Below are 8,461 nucleotides of genomic sequence, written 5' to 3'. Positions count from 1 at the left end.
CTTATGCTGGAGGATTCTTCATGGGCGTCTTCCAACCTTGGATACTCTCGTTAGACAAGGTATGATCACTCCTAATGGTTGTCCCTTTTGTTATATGGATGCTGAAACCATTGAGCATATCATGTGGAGCTGTCCTCGGATTAGTTACATTTGGGAAACGTTTCTGGTCTGGTTTCATAAAACGGATCTGCTAAGTTGCTTGGATATTCACACTTTTTTAGTGCTGGCTTGGAATGCTTGCTTCAGTCCCCAAATTTTGGCTTTTTGGAAAGGAGGCATTATTTCGATCCTGTGGAAGATATGGGACTGTAGGAATGCGCTTGTTTTCGATGATCTCCGTTTTGAGGCTCGGTCGATTCTTACTTTTGTTAAAGCTTATTTTAAAGAGATGGATTCTAATTTTTCACGGCTTGGTACCATCAAGAATAATTGGACTGACTACGTGATTGTTAGAAGTCTTGGAATTGGCAGTCGAGCTGCTCCTCCCCCTCGCATGGTGGAGGTTTTTTGGTGGCCTCCGGTGACTCATTGGATTAAGGTCAACACCGATGGCTCTGCTAAAGGGGCTCCTGGTCGTATTGCCGCGGGAGGAGTTTTTAGGGATAATTTTGCTTATGTCCGTGGCTGTTTTCACATCAAGGGTGGTAGTGGGTTTGCTTTTGAAGCTGAGCTTCTCGCGGTTATTACTGCTATTAATATTGCTCATGATAGTGGCTGGCTTCATCTTTGGGTTGAGTCCGATTCGATGTATGTGGTGCGGTTGTTGGAGAATCGCTCCACGAATGTTCCCTGGCGTTTCTTAGCTTCCTGGAAGCAGGTTCTTCGTCGTCTTCATGGTTTTTCTTTGATTGTTACTCACATCTTTCGGGAAGGAAATCACCCCGCGGACATAATGGCCAATGATGATAGACAAGAGGGATGGTGGCCTTATGCGATTGACGATATTAAACATGCGGTGGCTCGTGATTTTTCTACCCATAGCTTTGTTAGAATGGTGCTTTAAGGTGTTAGTGTTTGTTTCGAATAGGTTGGATGCTTCTCGCGACAGGTGCGGTTGCTTCGTTGGGGTTTCGGTTGTCTGTTGGTGTTGGGATGGTTCCTACTTCTTCCGTTTACATGGTTTTTCTTGGTCTGCTGATTTTCCTTTTAGCTTCGCTAGTTGTGGCTGGTGTCGTGCTGTTTCTGGTTTTCATTTTGGTTCCTTTTTGGTTGGTTGTGTTTTTGCTTGTTCTTTGCTTGTTCTCTTTTGTTGGATTGCTTTGATGTGTTCGGGAACCGAGCTGCTTAGGGGTGATGGTTCGGCCGGAATCTCTGAAGTTGTCTCACTTCCGTTCCCACACAGCTCCTTGTTTAGACGAGTACTCTTTTTCCCTTTTAAGGATTTTCCGACCAGGTTTGCCTTAAAAAGGGTTTTAATGAGGCTCGGCCCTTAGTTTGTTGTTTGTGCACTCAAGGGTTCTTGGTTCGTTTTTTCTCTTTCTCTTTTTAATAAAAATTAATTTAATTAACTAATGCAGTTGCCACTACCGGACAAGGTGGCAAAGTATAACTCACATATTATTGAGGTCTCCCAGGTTCAAATCCACCAAGCACCTTTTTCTTGTATTTTAGTTTTTTTTTTTTCAAATCAACTTCGATTTTTTTAAAAAATATTGGAAAAAATATATATAAATGAAAACAAATCTAGGATTATTTCCCCCAAACACCTTTTTCTTGTATTTCATTTTTTTTAAAATAAAATCATCTTCAATTTTTTTTAATATTGGAATATATATATATATATAGGGGAGAGTTCAATGAAGACCACTCCTTAGATAAAGAATAAAGATCAAATCATGTGCGTTGATCTTGCTTAATCTAAGGGTGATAATTTAACCCTTAATTATGATTTTATTTCATTTATTTTATATAATAAAGGTTAGATTTGTCATTTGTATTTTCTTTCTCTCTCTCTTCCAACTCACAGTATATCTCTCTCTTTCCCATTACTCACGCTCTCTCTCTCTCTCTCTCTCTCTCTCTCTCTTTCCCAACTCACGCTCTCTTTCTCTCCCACACAGCCGCCGCCTCCCTTTTCCAGATCTGACATCGCCGTCGCCGCTTCTGCTCCGCGCCATCCCCTCCATTCTCCCTTCCACCGCCTTCCTCCCCTATCGCCTCCATCTCCTCTTCCTCCTCCTACTGCTCCGCCGGCGTCGCATGCGGAGGGATTCTCGAGGCTGTGCTGCCCCGGCGTCGTCAGGGAGAAGCCGATGAAGACGACGATGGTAGAACGCTTGTGGTGGCGACCGCCGCGCCGCGCCGCCGCCGGATTTGCAGATCTGCATATCGTCAATGAATTGTTCGTAGAAAATATCAATGAACATACTGATGTTCGTTAATATGTTCGTAGAAAATTAATGAACATACTGATGTTCGTCGATATGTTCGTAGAAAAGCCAATGAACATACTGATATTCGTCGATATGTTCGTAGAAAAACCAATGAACATACTGATGTTCATCGAAATGTTCGTAGGAAAACAATGAACATACTAATGTTCATCTATTATGTTCATTGACGGATCAGGTCCCAGAATGGGAAAAGAGGAATTTTCGGGATTTTTCAACGGGATCCCATATTTCAGTAGATTTGAGTGGACTTATTTGCCCTTTTTGGATTAAATAAATATAATTAACCAATATTTAATTACATGTAAAATCAAATCAGGAAATTATATGAATCGTTGATTGGAGTGAGATGAATGGCCTTGATTTGGTCTTTATTCTTTATCTAAGGGAGTGGTCTCCATTGAATGCGACCCTATATATATATATATATATATATATATATATATATATATATATATATATATAAAAATGAATCAAATCTAGGATTATTTTGAAGGGAATCTCTAAATTAGTAGAAACAAATAAAATTAACATAAAATTCACAAAATAAAATATAATAATCAAAAAATAAAATAAATGTGGAAATAAATCTAGGATTAGTTTAGAAGAATCTCTAAATTAGTGGAATCAAATCTAGGATTATTTTTTGGAGAATGAAAATCTCTAAATTAGTGCAAACAAATCTAGGATTATTTTAGGAGAATCTCTAAATTAGTGGAAACAAATCTAGGATTATTTTAGAAGAATATACAAATTAGTGGAAACAAATAAAAATAACATAATTTTTGAAAAAATATAAAAAAAATAAATCTCCGGAAAAAACTAACATGATTTTCGAATATAAAAATACAAAAAAAAAATATTTTCGAAACAATAAAAAAATAATATGTGGAAACAAAAAAAAGATTATTTTTAAGAGAATCTTTAGTGAAAACAAATAAATAAAACAAATTTATGAATATATATAAATAATTTAACCATCAATAAAAATAAATAATATTAATTTCAGAAAAAAAAACTGGAAACAAATATAGGATTATTTTAACAAGAAACAAATAATCAAAAGAATTCCAAAAATAAACTTCGAATATGATTTATATAATTTTTGAAAATAAAAAAACCAAAAAATAAGGAAACAAAAAAACAATACATAAGGTAACTGAAAAGCAGAAATTTCGGATATTAAAAAAATGAAAATACAAAACAATGAAAACAGTATACTTAATAAGGGATATTTGAGTAAATAAACAATTATCTCTAAAATCGGCTAATCATGGGTTAATGAGAATCGGCCGGTTTTGACCGAGTGTACATGACACTCGGTGTCCAATACTAGCATTTGCACTCGTGCAACGCACGAAAAATATTTTTATTTTTCATTATATATAACATTGATATTAATTTGATTATTATATAAAAATAAAGAACAATTCACATTAATAAAAATTGATATTGTGAAAAAAGAAAACAATATAAGTTAAAAGATAATTGAAAAAAATATATTTATTCAAAAAAAAGGAGAGATGAGGGAGAATTTTCTTAAGTTTTAATCTTTAAATAAATATAACTTTTATATTTTAAATATAATATTTACATAACATATAGTATCAAATTAAAGCTCTTGTCATGATCTTTAATCTGATATACATGTTAAATATTTTATAATTAGTAGAATTTCACAATTTTAGAAAAGAAATAAAATAGAAAAATAAAAAGTTAAAGAAACGAAAAAAAAAAGATGTATAACTTATAAATAAACTTTATAAACAAACCTTTAATTTTATTATAATCACAAATTTGCCACTTAATTTTGAAATTGATTTGAAATCAATTGAAATTGAGAACTCCCTTTTTAATATAGTATAGATTTCTTTCCTTAATTCGTTCTCTTATCTCTAAGAAATTGATTATTTCCCAGACGAAACCTAAATACAAAAGTAAAGAAAAATAAAAAGCAGAGATTAATTCGAAATTTCGAAATTTAAAATTTCACCTAAATTTAATAAGCATGCAAAAATCTTCTTTGAAATTCAAAATGCTGTGCGAACCCCACAACGCAGGAAGCTTAACGACCAAAACGCTCTTTTGGTAACATTGTCAAATTAAAAAAAAAAGATGTATTTAAAATAAATAAGATTCTCAATTTAACATTGTCAAATTAAATAAGAAATAATCTTTAATTATTATGAAAAGAGATTATATACAGGGGTAACAAATAATAAATTAATAATTAAATATAAATTATAATAAATATAAAAATATTAATCTAACCCATTGTGACAATCATAATTATGAGTATTTAGTAGCATCACTCTATTACTATGTTGCATGGGTACGGAAGTGCAGATGCGGGAGCGATACGATACGAGTACGGGGATTTGGGTTTTTAAAAATTATAGGGTGCAATTCGGCAAGAATACATCTAATTATTAAAATTTTATGATATATAATGTTTATAAAATATATACAATTTAAATTTTCTTAAATTAATTATATGTAATTTACATTTTATATTACCCAAAAGTTAAGCATTTTCAATTATATAAGTTAATTGAGCAACAATATAACGATTCCAATATTATTAGTCCAATATATAAGTCATAACTGAAAATAAAATTATCAAAATAACCTTATATAGGCCTTTCGTGCACGAGATACGTGAATTTCGCCTATAAAATTTGCGAATTCGATTTATTTTTATAAATTGTTTTAAAAGATACGCCACGTGGCGAATCGGGTGCGAATCTGACGAAAATTCGAGAGAATCGCACTTTAAAAAAATCCGATTCGCCGTACATGCTAATTTTTGAAGAATTCGTGCATCATAGCTCTATTATTATCTAAGACCTAACTTTTTATTTGAGTTGCGTATAAGACTATATAGTTGTATTATCTCATTTTCCATTTATAAATATCTCAACTTGATCTCATGTTCCGTTTATAAATATCACAAATTAATTTGATATTCACTCATATCCATTCTAAATAATTTAATTTAGTTTGTTCTCCTTACTCATATATAATTATTGTTTATTAAATAAAAAATACTAGTATGAATTTTTAAATAAAAACAGAAAAAGGATAATTGGGCCCCGATGGCGGTGGGCTCGGCCCTTAGCTTGTGCTGTGTCTATAAAAGGATGCGATGATGCGAGTAAATTAGTGTAAACACAAACTCCTCTCTAAACTCCTCAAAATCAAAATCAATGGCGGCGGAGCTGGAGCTTGAATATTTGGGTAGCTGTGGAACAGCATTCGAGTATTGGTGTGGTTTCTCAGAGGACGAAGCGATCATTCCACTGTACGCTAATCCTTTCAGTCATACGCCTACGCCGCCGGATAAGAAATTCTCGGTTGAGGTCAGAACCAAATTCACAGTAAAGGAAAGAGGGGAGAGAGAGACGGGAACAACAGCGGTGGGGTCGGAGAGCTTTGGAACAGAAGTTTTGGATGGAAATATCGAGTTATTCCGACGCGATATCGGGGGATGGCTGAAGGACGATATCGGGGGGAGGCTGAGGGACTACTGGCTGCCGGAGCTTCAAATCGATCGATTGATCGACAAGGCTCAGGCCTTCGTCGGCGGCGGCGGCGGGCGGCGGGCGGCGGTTGTGCACCTGGAGATCTGCACCGTGCGGGAGGAGGGTGAGGCGATGGACGCGGCGGTGGATCGGGCGATGAGGCCGGAGTACCTGGCGCCGCTGGAGCTGCGGGACCCGCACGCGGTGGACAAGATGCTGTATCGATCGCATGGAGTGGAAGACTTGACGGCTCCGTTGCCGGACCATGAGATTGAGATCTTAGACATAGAGGAAATAGAGAATATAGAATATATGAAGCGGTTTTCGGATTATTGCGATCTGTGGGATTTCTTAGGCAGAGGTCTGTTGGGGCGCAGGGTGCATGATCTGGAGAGGGGATTGGGTGCGATGCAGGCATGCGGTATTTGTGGGGGTAAGCCTTTCCTCGGAAGTAACATATCCACGCTGCGGGGATGCAGCCATGTTTTCCACTACCACTGCGTTGTGCGCCGCTTCATCATGGATGGTGGTGGTTATCTAGATCTCGCCTGCCCCATCTGCGGTGATCCCGCCTTTAACTAATTTCCTAGTAATTAATTTTATTACGATTCTCTGTTTTATATTATTAAGTAGTATTCTATATTCCAGACAATTCAATTTAATACTATTATTTTCATAAAGATAACATTTTTTTCTGAGCTTGCACTGAAATTGAAAGCTTATTGGTCGCTGGGAGCCTTAAATTATGTAATTATGTGAATTATAGTTGCCACATATATGTGCACCAGATTGATATTTCCTTCATTCTTTTGGTTTGCTCACCATTTCATTGTTTTTTCATATTTGTTGTTGTTTACGACGTGTCGTTCTGGGTATAGAATTCGTGCTCATGGCCATTTTTTGTTGTTGTTTCCGACAAATGTGGTGAGAAATGAGAATGAATTTGAAATGTTAGATTTTCAAATTTCCATCTTCTACTCCGTAAAAGTTATATGCAAACAAAAAAGATGAGACAACATCTCTATAAGCAATGAAGATAATAAGACGAACAAAAAAGTTATATCCATCTTGTTGAACCCACTCTGACTTAATCTGAGTTTTCTTTGGTACTATTCGCCTTAATTCACTGTTGGAAGTGGGTTGTACATTTGAGTACACAGTTTGAAAGCTCTCAGCTTCTCACAATCACAGTAACAGCCTTTTAGGTGTCTGTATTGCATGTAATTTGTAAAGTATAGCCATTTTGGCTTCTCTTAATATACTTTAATCTGCTCTGTGCTGACAATTTCTAATTTTTTTGATAATTCTATGCTTTGTGCATGTGGAAGTTGGGCATTCAGCTTTAATTGGTATTTATGCTATTCAGTAGAGGTACTTATAATGTTGAAAATGTGTGTCACGTGTATCGCTTATAGACTCATGTTCTTCTTTTTCCAAAAAGTTGGACTTGATGATTGTCAAGTATTTATAGTTTTAGCCATTTATTTTGATTCATATCACCTGTATTTACTTACATGGTAGATACTTATGATATAATAGCTTGAGTGTCAATCGCAACTACAAACACTTCTGGTGGTTCAGTAGGAGCCTTAAATTATGTAATTATGTGAATTTCATGTAGCCAAATATATGTGCACAAACTCCTTCTTTTGCACCAGATTGGGATGCTTTAATCTACATTGATATTTCTTTCATTTTTTTTAGTTCCTTGTACCAGTTCATATTTGTTGCTATTTACGATGTGTCTCAGGTTCTGGGTATAGAATTGGTGCTCATGGCCATTTTTTGTATTGTGTATTGTGTTTTGTATCTGATTACTTTTGTTATTGAAAAATTCTTTCGCCAACCTTTGTGATATGCTTACACCCTTAGTGTACTTGATAAAAAAACTCTAATATTTCCTACTCCTAGTATGATGGGCTGATTTTATGCTTTCTGGTCCTATAATATACCTTTTCCTCTTGGTTGACACAGTGCAAGCTAGATTTTAATGAAGTTGTATCTGATTTTCCAAACTCATTTGCCCCTCTCTTTATACACTCTATTATTTAATCGTCCCTGGTATGTCGAGGGAAAGATCAAGATCAGAGTTCAAGCGTGGTTATGTTCACAAAAGTCCCTGTGTTCCGCCAAACAGACGGGATCAGCCTCTGATTAAGAGGCCCCCTTCTCCTGTAGTCCTATGTGTACCACGTGTTCCTCATCCACCTCCACCTTCTCCTGTTGGTGACTCTAGAAACATGAGGGATTCCCTACTGTTAGATATGGTAGCTCAAGCCCAAGGCACTGGGGTGTTAAAGGTTGGTTCCACGATGGAATCAATTTTGAGGAAACTTGCATGCCCATGGAAGGGAGTGAAGTAATAAGGCCTTCTTGGAGGAACAAAGGCCTTCCATCCCGTCAGATTACGCAGCCTTTAGCAGGAACGTTGCTTCAAGATCGACTTGTTGCAATTTCCCAGTTAGCTCGTGATCAAGAACACAGTAAGTTTGTACTAATGTACTTATTTCTGCTGGCGTTGCGGGATAAAAAATATCTCACTTTCTAACT

This window comes from Salvia miltiorrhiza, chromosome 4 (assembly GCF_028751815.1).
Source record: "Salvia miltiorrhiza cultivar Shanhuang (shh) chromosome 4, IMPLAD_Smil_shh, whole genome shotgun sequence".
In the NCBI taxonomy this organism is placed as follows: Eukaryota; Viridiplantae; Streptophyta; class Magnoliopsida; order Lamiales; family Lamiaceae; genus Salvia; species Salvia miltiorrhiza.
This window is presented reverse-complemented; position numbering follows the sequence as displayed.